Source organism: Silene latifolia, chromosome 4, assembly GCF_048544455.1.
Source record: "Silene latifolia isolate original U9 population chromosome 4, ASM4854445v1, whole genome shotgun sequence".
Taxonomy (NCBI): domain Eukaryota; kingdom Viridiplantae; phylum Streptophyta; class Magnoliopsida; order Caryophyllales; family Caryophyllaceae; genus Silene; species Silene latifolia.
In genome coordinates, this window is record NC_133529.1 from 112,351,865 (window position 1) to 112,367,021 (window position 15,157).

The 15,157-nt window shown below is 36.8% G+C and overlaps 1 long non-coding RNA gene across 1 annotated transcript; it reads left to right on the forward strand.

The window, feature by feature from the left end:
• The first annotated feature begins 13,190 nt into the window (after positions 1-13,190).
• On the forward strand, positions 13,191-14,426 carry LOC141652415 (uncharacterized). Its single transcript, XR_012547200.1, has 3 exons — positions 13,191-13,302; positions 13,480-13,543; positions 14,291-14,426. It is a non-coding gene; the product is annotated as an uncharacterized LOC141652415 (long non-coding RNA).
• The last annotated feature ends 731 nt before the right edge of the window (positions 14,427-15,157 follow it).

Genomic DNA, 15,157 nt, shown 5'->3' on the forward strand with positions numbered 1-15,157 from the left:
GGCCTATATGAAGAGCCCCCATGACATTTGGAGAGGGAGCACCTTACAACAAAAAAAAAAAAAAAAAAAAGAGCAATGAAGGTTGAGGTAAGCTTGACAGAAAAGTAACGAAGAAAAGAATACTCCACCACACACAAATTTATTTTAATGCAATTGCAAAAACTTTATAAGCAGATGAACATTGAACTGAACACTCACAATTACAAAATATGGCTCTGAGCTACTACTTGAGTCAGCCACAAAATAGGATGATTGTTCCCATCAGTCATACCACCTACATAAATGACACGTTAAATGGAAAGCAGCTAGTAAGGAATATAATTTAACAAAAAGTAGAATTCAAAGAGGTAAATTGGAGGGGAAATTTCCTATGTTATATCAGCAAAATCGAGTTGGAGCAAAATGAAAGGGTAAGGAAATACTCCCTTCGTCTCGATCATATGTCTCGATCATTTGTCTGTCTGTTTAATTCCTTGTGGGACCAATATGATTGAGACGAAGGGGTATCAAATTACAAACTTACATAATAAAAGATTTTCCGAAAGCAATATATGAATATCGATTAGCATAAATTTCCTATTTTTTCGTCAAAACATCATAACAGGTAACCTAACCAATAAAACATATTCCCTCCGTCCCAACCATTTATGTACCTTTGATTAAAATACCCCCTCACAATGAATATAAAACGTAAATAAATGGCTGAGACGGAAAGTGTAACTGAGTTCCTTGACAAATTACACCACTAAAGACCGTGACGGTGTGAAATCACAGTGATATATAACTGGAAGAAAAGAGAGAAAATCACTTTTGCCTGAACTCACGGTTCCTCAAGATTTTAGCCGTAACAACCCTACAAAAAAACAGAGCAGATTAATTAAGGCAAAGGTAAGTATCATATTTGAATCATACCAATAAAGCTCCCTTCAAACTATAATTAAATCAATTAATTAAATTTTAAAAAAAAAAACATAATAAACCTCACCTTGGAATATAAGAAGGTAACAATAAATCCCACAGTAATATAGAGGAGGTCATATGGTAACGTTTTAGAATAATTAAGTACTAGTATTGGTGTCCGGCTTCGCCCGGGCTACCTCTCTTACTATTTTTTTTTTCATTAAATAAAATTACTTAAAGTTGCATAACACATAAATTTATCATTAATATATTTTTCTATGATATATTCTAAAATTACGATGAAATAAATTTTGAGACAAATTCACTACTCCCGCTATTAATATTTTACTCTTATTAATGAAACAATAGTAATAACATTTCACTACTTGCCCGTAATCATTGTTACTTTCACTACTCCCATGAGTAATTATTATTCTTGTCACTCGCCGCATTAATATTGATAATTTCACTACTCCGCCGTAATTATTGTTACTTTCACTATTGCCGCATTAATATTGATTATTTCACTACTCCCGTTGTTGTTTCTACCACTTTCACTAATCTCGCTGATAATATTATTACTTTTACTATTCAAATGAGTGATTAGTATCATATAACTATATCCAATGTTACTACAATTCTTTTCTTTACTGACGAAATTACTTTTACTACTTATTAAATCAAATTGAAAGAATTATGCAATATTATATATTATGGAATCTAACTTGAATTATTTATAACCTACTTATATTATATTTTTGTATGTTAAATAATTAACATTTCTATACATCTAATAAACTATAAAGTTTAATAAAATTGCATAGATTTTAAATTTAATATATAATTTTATGATGATAATAATTAATACCATAAGTGTGCATGTTTATATTAATTAATTATTTTATTTTAAGAAAATTGACCATCTTCTAGTCTTCTATAAATATTTAGGAAAATTACCTAGCATCTTCTTTCTTTTAGTCTCCTTAAAATTGACCATCTTAATTAATTATTTTATTTTAAGGAAATTGATCATCTTAATTAATTATTTTATTTTAAGGAAATTGACCATGTTTTAGTTTCTTACAAATGTTTAGGAAAATTACCAAGCTTCTATATAATTTAATTTTAACCCAAACTATATAATATTTGCATTGAGATCCCTTAATCAGGCCCATCACACGATGCTAGTGATTTAAAACTATATAGTATAGTTAATTTGTATCTCTTTCTTTAATTACATTGAAGTCCCTTGATTTCTGGAATTAATATATAGTATTGATTCCATAATTGCTTACCAATTAGCGTAAGAGATTTATGATCCGATTTATTGTAAAGACGTTGAGGAGGGAAAGAACTAAGAAATTGGATCGTTGGAAATTTGGAATTGAAAGAGACGCAAAAAAGGGGAGAGAAAGTGATGATGATGGGTTAATAAGATAAGAATTGCATACGGTGGAGTTAATTATTATCCATTATTTAATTAATTTTAATTTTATATTTTCTCTGTATATTATGGAATAAGCGAAATTCACGCATAGAACTGCTTCAAGGCAAGACTTTGTTCTATAAAATATTATTAAAAAGCTAGCCTAAAAATGCCACGTAGACATTGCCACATGGGATGAAAAAAAGCCACGTATACAATAACAATTTGACTTGACAAACTAATATAACATGGATTACCAATTTATTATTATATTGCATTAATTTAATTCACTTATTTCTTTTAAAAATCTATCCATATTCCATTAACTTTAAATTTAATTAACTAAAAAAAATACGAATTAACTATAAGTTAATAATTTCAAGATATTTCATATGGAGTAGTATTATATGTATTCGAAATAAAAAAAATTGAATACATATAAAATTAAGAACGAAGAAGAATAAATGAAGTTAAAAACAAAAAAAAAAACTGTATTGTCACTAATTCACTACTTTTTTTTTGAAAGACATATAAAATATTATTAAAAGGCTAGCCTAAAAATGCCACGTAGACAATGCCACATGAGATGAAAAAAAGCCACGTACACAATAACAATGTGACTTGGCAAACTAATATATATAACATGGATTACCAATTTATTATTATATTGCAATTAATAATTTTTTGAGCATTTATTATATATATTTTGAAATATCACAAAAAGGTGGAAAATTTGAAGGGATGACACAACATTTTTTGTATAATATTGTTTAATAGGTGAAGTATTCGGCAATAATGATCCAATTGTTGTTCAAGTTGTTGCTGCTTTAAAATTTTGAGTTCCGCAATTTATTATTGTATTAGCTTCAATTTTATGGGGGTATGAAATGTTAGTTTTGTTATAACATTTTTAATTGTGTGTTTTATGTTATTTTCAGAATTGTTGATGAAATTTTGATATCTAATTTGTGATGGTGCTCTATTTTTGGGGATCTTTGTTTGATAATATAGTTTTGTTTAATTTGCTTGCGATAATGGAGTAATTTGCCTCCCTTGCACCAATTCTTTATCTTTATGTGTTCTGGGTTTTCTAGTTTTTCTTGCTAATTCAAGCGCTCCTTTAGGTCTTTTGCTTGACTTCACAGATCTAGGTTTTTCTTTGATGCCTCTCACTATTTTCTTTACGCCAGTAGAATCCACAACCATATTATGATCTTGCACCCTCACACATTCATTACTCATATTATTTGAACTCAATCCAACCCTTTCAAGCAACTTAACGAGCGTCTCTTTAACCTCTTCATATTCATCCTCATTTTCGGCCGCTCTTGTACTCAAGCGCACACCTAAGCGACATAAGTCCTTGTAACGTCTTCCCACTGCATTTTTGGATCCACATTAGTTGTATTTTGATTGTTGGTCATAACACTTCCATTTCTCTTGCCTTTTTCCCATCTTGGTAATATGTACTTGTTAGGAATTCGGGTGATACCTCGAGTACTAAAAACCTTTAAAACATGGCTACATAACATCCCACCAAACTCAAATTTCCTACATGAGCATAATATAGAATCTTCTTGTGTGTTCCATGTGACACTGTACCTATAATGTTTCTTGTAGGAGCAAATTATATACCTTAAAACAACCTCTGTTACACTATTATCAGCAATGGTACAATCGTATGACTTAGTTAATTCTGTCTGAAAGTGTTTAAAGACGGTTGGTGTATAAACACTTGCTGCGTGTTTTAAAATTTCAACAGGGTAGGGTAAGACCACATTTGTTTGGTCCGCTTTAAAATCAGCAGTTCTCTCATCATAACGAAGATCATTAAGCAAACGCTCAAAATGCAAAAAAAATCGTCGTAAATCATGTTTATAACTTACGTAGTGTTTGATGACTTTGTCCATGCTCTCACTTCGTTGTGTAGTAGTCATATCAGCACAAAAAGTATCTCTACCATAAACCAATGCCCATTGTTCTTTCTTATTAAACATTCTCTTCAGCCAGTCATTTTCTTGAAGATCATACTTTCTAAGCATGTCATTCCAAGCATGTAAAAAGTCATCCTCATGCTCGTAATCATAAACATAAGAACTGAAATCCCTTGAGAAATCTTTGAACTTAGCAAACACATGACTCAAATGAATAGCCGCGTTCTGAAAGATGTGCCACACACAAAGTCGATGATATGTTTCTGGCCATTGGGAAACTAGTGCTTTAGCCATTGCAGCGTCTTGATCTGTTAATATGGTCTTTGGTAACTTTCCATCCATTGCTTTGGAAAATGTATCAAATAACCAAATAAAAGTAGGCGTTGTCTCATCATATAGCAAAGCTGCTCCGAATATTGTTGTTTGTTTAGGGTGATTTACACCAACAAATAAAGTAATTGGTCGCCCATCTTTGTGTTTTCGATAGGTAGTGTCAAAACAAACAACATCACCAAAGTCTTCAAAATCAGTCATCATTTTCGCATCCGCCCAAAATATATTGGTTATTAAATCATCCTTATCCACTTGTATGGCATAGAAGAAACTTGGATCCTCTAATTGCTTTTGCTGAAGGTACTCTAACACACCACTTGTATCACCAGACATCATTTCTAAAGTACGTTTCGTTCGTAAGTGATTCTTATAATCTATGTGAGTAAACCCAACACTCTCTCGTCCCCTCTTTGAGTAGCCATGAAATCAAAACCAGATTTAGGAGGAATCCCACTACCTTCAATCATATCGATTTATGCGCTTTGAGCGATGATACCTTTCGATGAGACCTAAAGTGATGTGTCTTGCTCGGAGTCGTCAAATTATGATTATGCTCGCAGATGAACTTTTCAATGCTATATCTACCCATTTGACGACAATTAATTTTTAGCTTTCTTTGGACAAAAACATCCGATTACGGTCGAGGGTTTTTAAAAACATTGTCACGTTTATCTTGGCCTCTTACACCCTCACGTGAGCATACAAATAATCTATCCAATAACTTCCCGTTTGTACTATTGGACTTACTCTTACGAACTGAAAAACCGGCTTGCAAAGCATAAGTATTGTTAAATTGGTATATGCTTGATCTTCTGTTTCAAACTCCATCCCTATTTTAGGTATAATCTTTTCAGATATCTTAGCATGAATGACAGATATATCATCAATGTCAATACGAGAATCTCCATCACCAACAGTTTCATCTTGCAGAAATTCTAGACGACGACGTGGTTGCGACTCTTGTAATATATCCATGATAAGGTCTAATTCAAAATGTAAAAATAAGATTAAGTTACATAATTTAGATTACATATCTCATATAGTTAGTTAACCCTTTTGTTTTTTATATCATGTTATGTACGAAGTATTAACCTTTTTTCACTTGCGATGACAGATTTATGAAGTTTCGTAAACAAGATATTTCTAGACGGAAATTATCAGGCACAAGAGGTTTAAAGATACACATGAACATGCTGGCGAAAACTAATTGAATGGATAACTTAACCTTTTTTTGTTCAAGAATAGTTTAGTTGTGTAAATCGTCTACCTAAAATTACAATTTTAACGGAGTCAAAGCATATCATAGTTCTATTACTAGAAGAACATTACAGTATAATGCATAAAAAATGTCAGATATTTGAGTTGCAATTAAAAACGAATAGAAAGGACGACTTACAGTAGCAATATGATAGAAAAATGATGTTGATTAATTAGAAATTTGATGGGGCAAAACTCTGAAAAGTTAAAATCATTAACCCTAATTATTATAATAGAATATATTTCCCGCGGCGCGTAGCCTTTTTTTTTTTTTTTTTTTTTAAGATAAAACGTGGGACTTTATTATAACAGATCTAACTCCGCCAAACTAAGTACGGATGGTGGAAAATCGTTTACAAAAAACAGTTCCTCCTTATCTACCGAACACAGCCTAGCAACAAATCGTGCTACCGTATTCCCCCCCACGCTTAACATGATAAACTCCCTTACAATCCAAAGCTTTAGCCATCGAACAAATATCGCTGATACAAAGTCCTAGCGGGCTGCGTAAATCGACATCTTTCTGGACAACCCGAACTACATTAACCGCATCAGACTCCATACAAATGTCCGTCATTCCCAGTCGTCTCGCCACATCCAGCACAAACAACATGGCTTCAGCTTCAGCCATTTCTGGTGACCACCGAGCTTGGACTCTTCGGCTCGCAACCAACACCACCTCACCATTCGAGTTCCTGCCAACCACTCCCAAACCCACCTCTGTGTCACTAAGAATCGCTGCGTCCGAATTAATTTTTGTCGTACCTGGGGCAGGTAGCCTCCATACACTCTCGTCGACATGCTCCTCCGTCCCAACACCCTCTCCAACCAATTTTGCATATCCCTGATATTCAGCCACCATTCTCCCAAACCCCATGACCACAACATTCGGATTATCCGGTTCCTCCTCAAAGATGCGTGAATTTCGAATGGTCCACACAGCCCACACTAATGCCAAGAACCTCCCTTTCTCCTCACCATTTAAGTGCTGCAAAGCCCATGTCAACCACGCTGAGAACTTCGTGCTGGGTGCATCCTCCATAATCATGCAAACATGGTATATGTCGATTGTGGGTAGGCAACTATAGCTAGGTCCACGGTATGTGAAAATGGTGACGTGGGATTTTTGTAATGCAAGGTGACATTTAGTCCATGTCTACGTGGCTTTTAAGGTGGTGACGTGGGATTTTCGTAATCCAAGGTCGCATTTAGTCCAGGTCTACGTGGCCTTTAATGGTTACCCTTTTAATAATATTTATAGATGATAGAGGACGGTGTGAGTGGAAAACATGTCTGCGTGTCAACAGTTAGAGGCTGACGTTTACATAGACTGTCCTACGTGGCTTTTTGCAAGCCTACGTGGCTTTGTCTATGTGGAGTTTATTACTCATTTTAGGGGAGACTTTTAATTATATTTATAGATTTTTGTGTACTGATAATTTAGAAAATGATTGACTACCAAATGTACATATTATCGAACTTAACACAACTTTTTTTTGTCTTACCTTTGTCTTACATTTATACGATACATTTTATATATTGATTAACCTAGCATAACTTTTTTTCCTTTTTATATAAAAGTCAAATATGATCCAGGCTACCGTCGGGAAATGACTAATTGGAAGGTTTCAAACATCCATTGAAGAGGGTAGTGAATACAATTTCACCAATATGGAGGTTTCGAGAACACGGTACCTATGTTAGCGGGGTCTTTGTACACTACAAACATTGTTTATACCGAATTTCACAACACGTGTTAACAAAGTGCCTACGAGGCCATATTAGAGCATGGGTTTCTATATAGGAACTTCAATGACATTAGCAGCCATGAGCCATATGACATTTAGTTTCAAGTCAATATTATTCACCCATCCGTTATTTTTTGAATTTTCAGGCTGGACATTGGCTACCATAACAAACATCGCCCAAGAAGGAAATTATTATTATTTTTCGTTTAAGAATTGTTTTAAGGAGCCACTAAAGGAGAAGATGGTAAGCAACAACATAAAGATATGCTTGGGAAATAAGCCGACCAAAATCTTACTCCCATGTATATTTTAAAAAGGCGGATCATAGCTAACTTCAAAATATTATTAATTTATCAATTTTTGATGATACAGTATGTTAGAATATGACTCGTCCGAGTCGTTTCGATTTTGGGTATGTGAGAGTGAGATTTAAAGATGAAAATAAACTAAGGAGAAAATGGCAAGTAATGTCCGTGAAAAAGAAGTGATTCGTGCGGGTCACATGCGTCACGTCTGAGTTCAAGGCTTTTCTACGTGAAGTTGCCTTTGCTATATTGTTTATTTTATTATTGGAAAGTTAGTGGAGATTCTTGGGAATTTCCTAGCTTTAGATTAGTCTTTGATTAAGACTAAGATTTCCTTAGTTTAATTAGTTTCCTAATTAGTTTAGGTATATAGTTTTGGGTGGAATAATACTATATAAAGACCCGACTATATTCTAGGTTAATTAAGAGAGAAAGGTAGAAAACTTGGTGAGGCAAGTTTGAGGGCTCGTCTTTTGTAATCTGTAATTCTCTCCCTACATAGTGAAATATTTCCCTGGCCCTTGTGGACGTAGCTATCATATTGATAGTGAACCACGTAAATTCTTGTGTTCTTTATTTTGCTATTGTTATTGCATTGTCTCAACACGCTTCCGCGCATAACAATTGGCATCTGAGCTAGGTTATTTGATCTGGGAGAGATGATGGCTGTGATTAGCTACAAAGATCGATGATTTACGGAAGGAATAATTTTGGACTATGCCAGATAGAGATGAGAGCTTTGCTTAAGCAACAGTGTATCTGGAGACCGTTGACGCCGGGTTTCTCCACAAAGGTGACAAAGACTACCGCAGAGGCGGTGGCAGGTGCTGAGTCGTCAGTCACGGTGACTGAGGATCCCGAGTTGGTAACAATGGAGGAAAGGGCTCATGCTACAATCTTGTTATGTCTGGCAGACGACGTTATTACAGAAGTTGCAAGTGAGGAAACTGCAGCTGGCTTGTGGGCAAAATTGGAGAGTCTTTATATGACTAAAACACTCACCAATAAATTGTTATTGAAACAACGTTTGTTTGGCCTCAGAATGCAAGAAGGTATGTCACTTCGGGATCATCTAGATAAGCTTAACTCTATTTTACTAGATCTACGTAATTTAGATGTTAAGATAGAAGATGAGGATGCTGCGCTTATTTTGTTAGTTTCTTTACCGTTATCATATGAGAACTTTGTAGAGTCACTTGTGGTGGGTAAGGAGACTTTGACCCTAGTGGAGGTGAAGTCGTCGCTTCACACTAGGGAGTTATGCCAGAAGGCAACTAATGTTGTGGTAGATAATCAGGCTTTGGGATTGGTTGCTAAAGCTGAAAAGGAAACGGTTCAGACTGGAGGGAAAAAGAAGAAGTCTTATAGGCCTAAGTCAAAGGGACCAAGTTCTAGTGATTATTGCCATAACTGTGGGGAAAAGGGTCATTGGAAGTTAGAATGTCCTAAGCCAAAGAAGGGAAATTTTGCTTCTTTTGCAGCTGCACAACAATCAAAAAGTGATTATGACTCTGAGGATGATCTACCATTGGTGGTCCAAGAAAAGAAGCATCTAGGTGATAGATGGGTTCTTGATAGTGGATGCACATCTCACATGTGTTCTAAACGGGGATGTTTCGACATATAGTCATCATAGAGCATTGTTACCATGGGTGATGGAGCGGTTTGTGAGGCTGTTGGAGTAGGCTCCGTGAAGTTTTTAATGCATGATGGAAAGGTTAGATATCTCAAGGGTGTAAGGCATGTTCCACAACTTAAGAGTAATCTTATTTCTCTTGGAATATTAGACCGGAGGGGTTTTCGGTTTCAAGGAAAAGGTGGAGTATTGAGTGTGTGCAAGGGTCCATGGGAGTTGCTTCATGGTGTGAAGTCAAGTGCAAGTAACTTGTATCTTTTACAAGGTAAGGCATTGACTAGGGGGATGTCACCGTCTAAGCATTGCGATAATGTAGAGGTGAATCATACTAGGCCTGTTGGTCTAGAGGGGTTGAATCTTGCTTCTGGGTTGATAGTTGATGATGTCGAAGGTGAGGTGGAGCTTGCCGAGGCTCTAGTGGTCGATGGATCAGGAATAACAAGAAGAAGTTCAACAACCGAATTAAAGAGTTCATCTTGTGTTGAGGATGGTTGTGTCAACGGGAAGAGGGAGTTAGGGGATACTCCTAAAGGCCGGGTTGATAAAACAAATCGTCAAGAAGAACAACAAAGAATCTTTTAGTTGCGGAGTGGTATGATAAGGTTTGGAAATTTCGAGCCTTGTATATTAAAAGGTAGCTATTTTGTCTCGAGTAACAAGTCTAAGCCAGAAGATGTTGGGTTGAGAGGTGATTTTATATGGAGTCACCAGTTAGCTAGCGCGTCCCGGTGAGGGCGCAGGATCACCCCGACGAGGGTGTGAGTGCTCCGGCGCGAGCACAGGTAAGGAGCCCCGACGGGGGCGTCCATGCATCGGCGTAGGCATTAGACTCCGGCGTGGGTCAGGTTCTGGCTATAGTGTAGCTCATCTTGGCTAAGGTGGAGCTAGCACGGTGTCTCATGGTTTGAGACTACTATCGGCAATCATAGTGTAACTATGGTGGAGGGCTCAGTACTGGAAGTTGTTCGTAGATCCGACTGTCCGAGTCAAGGTGGAGATTGTTAGAATATGACTCGTCCGAGTCGTTTCGATTTTGGGTATCTGAGAGTGAGATTTAAAGATTAAAATAAACTAAGGAGAAAATGGCAAGTAATGTCCGTGGAAAAGAAGTGATTCGTGCGGGTCACATGCGTCACGTCTGAGTTCAAGGCTTTTCTACGTGAAGTTGCCTTTGCTATATTGTTTATTTTATTATTGGAAAGTTAGTGGAGATTCTTGGGAATTTCCTAGCTTTAGATTAGTCTTTGATTAAGACTAAGATTTCCTTAGTTTAATTAGTTTCCTAATTAGTTTAGGTATATAGTTTTGGGTGGAATAATACTATATAAAGACCTGACTATATTCTAGGTTAATTAAGAGAGAAAGGTAGAAAACTTGGTGAGGCAAGTTTGAGGGCTCGTCTTTTGTAATCTGTAATTCTCTCCCTACATAGTGAAATATTTCCTTGGCCCTTGTGGACGTAGCTATCATATTGATAGTGAACCACGTAAATTCTTGTGTTCTTTATTTTGCTATTGTTTTTATATCGTCTCAACACGCTTCCGTGCATAACACAGTATTTTGCTTGCAAATAATTGTAGGTTTTAAACCAAGTTTATGGCGAAAGACTTTTGTTGCTAAGGGTCACGATGTTTGAAACTCATATCTCGAAGGAGATTAAGATGACTATAGTGAAGTACTTGATCGATGGGTTGGTATCGCCTATAAAATCTAGGAAATAAATCTTGGACAACTTAACTTTTAATTTGGTTTTTGTATTTTAAACCTTTAGAATGAAGACGTACCTGAAGAGCTCAGAGTTTTCATTGGTCATTGGCCAAGAGATAGCATGGAATTGGAACCTCAACAGCTGTTTTGGTAAAATTTTACCGGTTACGAATATATTAATGTGAGTGATAGTGATTAATCTAATGCCAATTATGTTTTAAATGCGACGATAGGGACGACGGAATAAAGGCGAATAAAAAAGACGGACACGGAGAATTTTTGGTGACGCGGAAAACCCAGTGTGGGAACAACCGCGGGGGGAGTCGGAATCCCGCCAATTTATGCACTATAATCGAGGTTTAGTAAGCAAGTAAGGAAATACAAGTATTATGTTGCAAAAGAAATATCGCCAATCGTCAGTGGAATTCTTAGGAGTAAAATGTTGCGTGAGATAGATGGTTCGTCCCTGTTTGATGGTCTTCTCATCCTTATATAGCTGCTAGAATTTGGACTAGGGTTGCTGGACTTCTCCCTCAGTCTGCTCCTGGAATCTCGGATTGTTACCATGAGGATAGGTAACAGTTGTTGAAAAAGTCCAAGCCCAATATCTCCCTTCTTTTGTACGTGGGTTTCTACCTTGGCCCAACTTTGTGTTTGTTATTGCTTTAATCTTGTGGTCTTGAATACGCCACCTCAGCTATCCCTCTCTCCTTTCCTCTACCAACCATATCGTGCCACGTTGTTCCTCGATTGTCGTCCTTTTTGTTGGTAAAACACTGCCATGCCACGGATGATAAAAATTCCATTTTTATCCCTAACAACAGCAATAGTACTTATTTCACAGTCGTCAACATGAATGATGATCAGAATATAATTGCTCAATGGAAGGATACCCATGTGAAAATAAAAGAAGACCAACTCGACTCTAGCCTTAAAATTTCAGACGAGTTATAGTAAGAACATTAACCATTAATCCAGTTTAATTGATTCTAATATCTATTTTATAGATAAGTAGATTATGTGAGTGTTGTATCTTAAATTTTTTTTACACCCAAATACAAAGCCAATGATGGAGGATCCGAATTTGACTATGAGAAAAAACAACATCGTTGAAGCTACACCGCCAAGAAAACGTCCACTCTCTAGGACCACAAAGACATCATCTTTGGCGAGGACAATTCAGATGAGATCTCGGCGACCGACCGGCCGATCAGCTTACCATATGTCGACCACCAAGAGGCGCATCAAAATCAGAGTGGAGAAGGTTTAGAATGAGCAAATGAACGTGATAGTGTCTATGTTCTCCATAATATTAATATTATTAGTCTAATTATTATTTAGTTGAATCAAATAAATCAAATAATACTGGAATAAGTAATTTTGGTATTAAGGTAGTGGTTGTCAGTAGTTGTTGTGCTTATTATCTAGACAATATTAAACTTATTCGAATTTATCAAAGTTCACCAGAATTGTAATACCCAGATATTTAGGGACCCACAAAGGACCTTGGTACACGTGAGGGGACCCACGTGTACTCGGAAGTAAAGTATGACCGTATACTAGACCAAGTGCAGTTGGCACTAGACAAGTGCAGCTAGCACTAGACCAACTGCATTTGGCATCAGACCAAGTGCAGCTGGTACTAGACCAAGTGCAGCGGCACTCGACCAAGTAAAGGTGAAACTCGACCAAGTGGAGGTGGCACTCGACCGAGTAGCACTTCACTCGACCGAGTGCCCTCTGGACAGCAACCTATAACTCCTGATTGCGTGTTACTCGACCGAGTGGATGATTCACTCGACCGAGTGGTGAGCCTCACTCGACCGAGTGAACCGAGCACTCGACCAAGTGCCCTGTCGCTATCACTAGAAACGCGTGTAAACCTTATCTCTTTAACCCCCTCTTTTCAGATTTCCTTCCCACTTTTCACTCCTCACCTTATCCCTCTATCTCTCTAAAACTCATAAACTATACACTACACATTACCTACAAGATCTAGTTCATTCCTTTTAAGATTCACTCCCTAATTCTTGTTCTTGCTCATCCTTTGGCACTTGTAAGTTTATACTCAACTTCTCCCTTTGTTCTTTAACTAGTAAACCCTAACCTTGCCAGTAGTGGTATGATGGGATTTTAATTTGGGATTGATTAATTAAGTGAAGTAATTAGAGAGTAATTAGTAGTATTAGTTGTTGTAGGATGCTTTGTGATAGTTGCTTATGGAATTATGTAGGATGAGACGGTTTTATGATATGGATGCTTGGTGGTTTCAGATTTCTTATGAAGAATGCTAAAAGGTAGGTTAATCCTACTCGGTTTCAATAATGTGGTCATTGCATATGTTGTGGTTAATGTTGTAATTAGTGTCACATAATTAAAGTAATTGCATTATAACATGTTTAGTGGTTAATAGTATCATTAAGGAGATAAGTATGTTGGTTGGATTTCATTATACCATGATATTGGTTAAGATGACTTGATGAGTCGGTAATTGGCATATTGTGTGGTATCTTGCATTTATTGTATTGTCTTGTATGTCGGAGGACATGGTGGCTTACTTGTTGTTATGGAGACGTAAGGCAGTTGAGAGACCGTCTTACGCTTAAGTCGCCTCTTGGAGCTTCCCACTTCAAGAGGGATGTGCACATTAATGGCTTGAGTTACGGAGGGACTCGTGTGTTTGAGACACGACGTCTGGCAGGGGATCCGGTTGGCTTCCGGACCCGGTACGTCTGGGCGTGTCCCGGTACCTGTTTGTGGTTGTTGGTATGTCTAGGCGTGTCCCGGTACCAGTGTGGTTGTCAGTATGTCCGGGCGTGTCCCGGCACGGTGTGGTTGTGGGTGCGTGGGCGTGTCCCGATACCCGTGTGGTGGTTGTTTGATAACGTCTCATTCATATCATTGTCATGTTGCATACTCACACACTTTGAGTTGTGTCACAATTTATTTATTGAAACTGACGTTTGTGTGTCTGTGTAACTGTCACCTATTTCCGGGGTGACCTGTGTCAATCCATATGATATTTCTGATCATATGGGGAGCAGATTAAGTACAGGTTTTGCTTGTTGACGTGATCGGGATTTGGGCCGCGCCTTGGACTCGGAGTCGAGTAGCATAGCACAGATGACATAGATGGTAGCCGACTTGTAATTTGTATAGTTTATATTTATCATTTGTTTATGGTTATGTAATCCACTAAACTCTTTATATATATAAGATGTTTCTTGATTGTATCTCCGATCCGCTTCGGTAAACCGAGATGGTAACATCTCCTAATTATCTTGACCGGGTAAGAAGGGGGTATTAAAAGAATAATTAGTTTTCAAAAATTTTGTGCATCAAACCTTTGATTATCAATTTCATCACTTCCATGAGTATATTTTCTATGGACATGGTAAACAAATAACATGAATGTAAGATGCAATAAAGATGTAACCCAAAAAGAAAACATATTAAGCCATCAGATTATCCACATTTCCACTTCTCTACAGCAGGATAAGTTGGGGAAGAATATCAATGGCTTCCAGATAAATAGAAAATGCCCAGAAAACCTGGAATAGGATAAGTGAATTAGTACATTCTCAGACCGCTACACCCAGCACAAGTACATGTTGGAAGTATCGGACTTGGGCATTTCTTGAGAAAACATCATACATTTGGTCTAAAATTAAGTATCCAACACAAGCTAAAATGTATGACAATCATATATTAAGCTAAATGTAAATATGATACTCATATTTATTTTCAGGGAACTGAACACAAGCAGATGAAAATTGTCAACTACACCCATTAGGAATATCGGTAGATGATAAAGAAAACGTATCTACCATTAGAGAAGTATTTTTATGCGAGGCCATTTGTAATCTCAAAAACCTATTCGCTACAATGTTGCTGTCAGAAGGAAGTGTTTC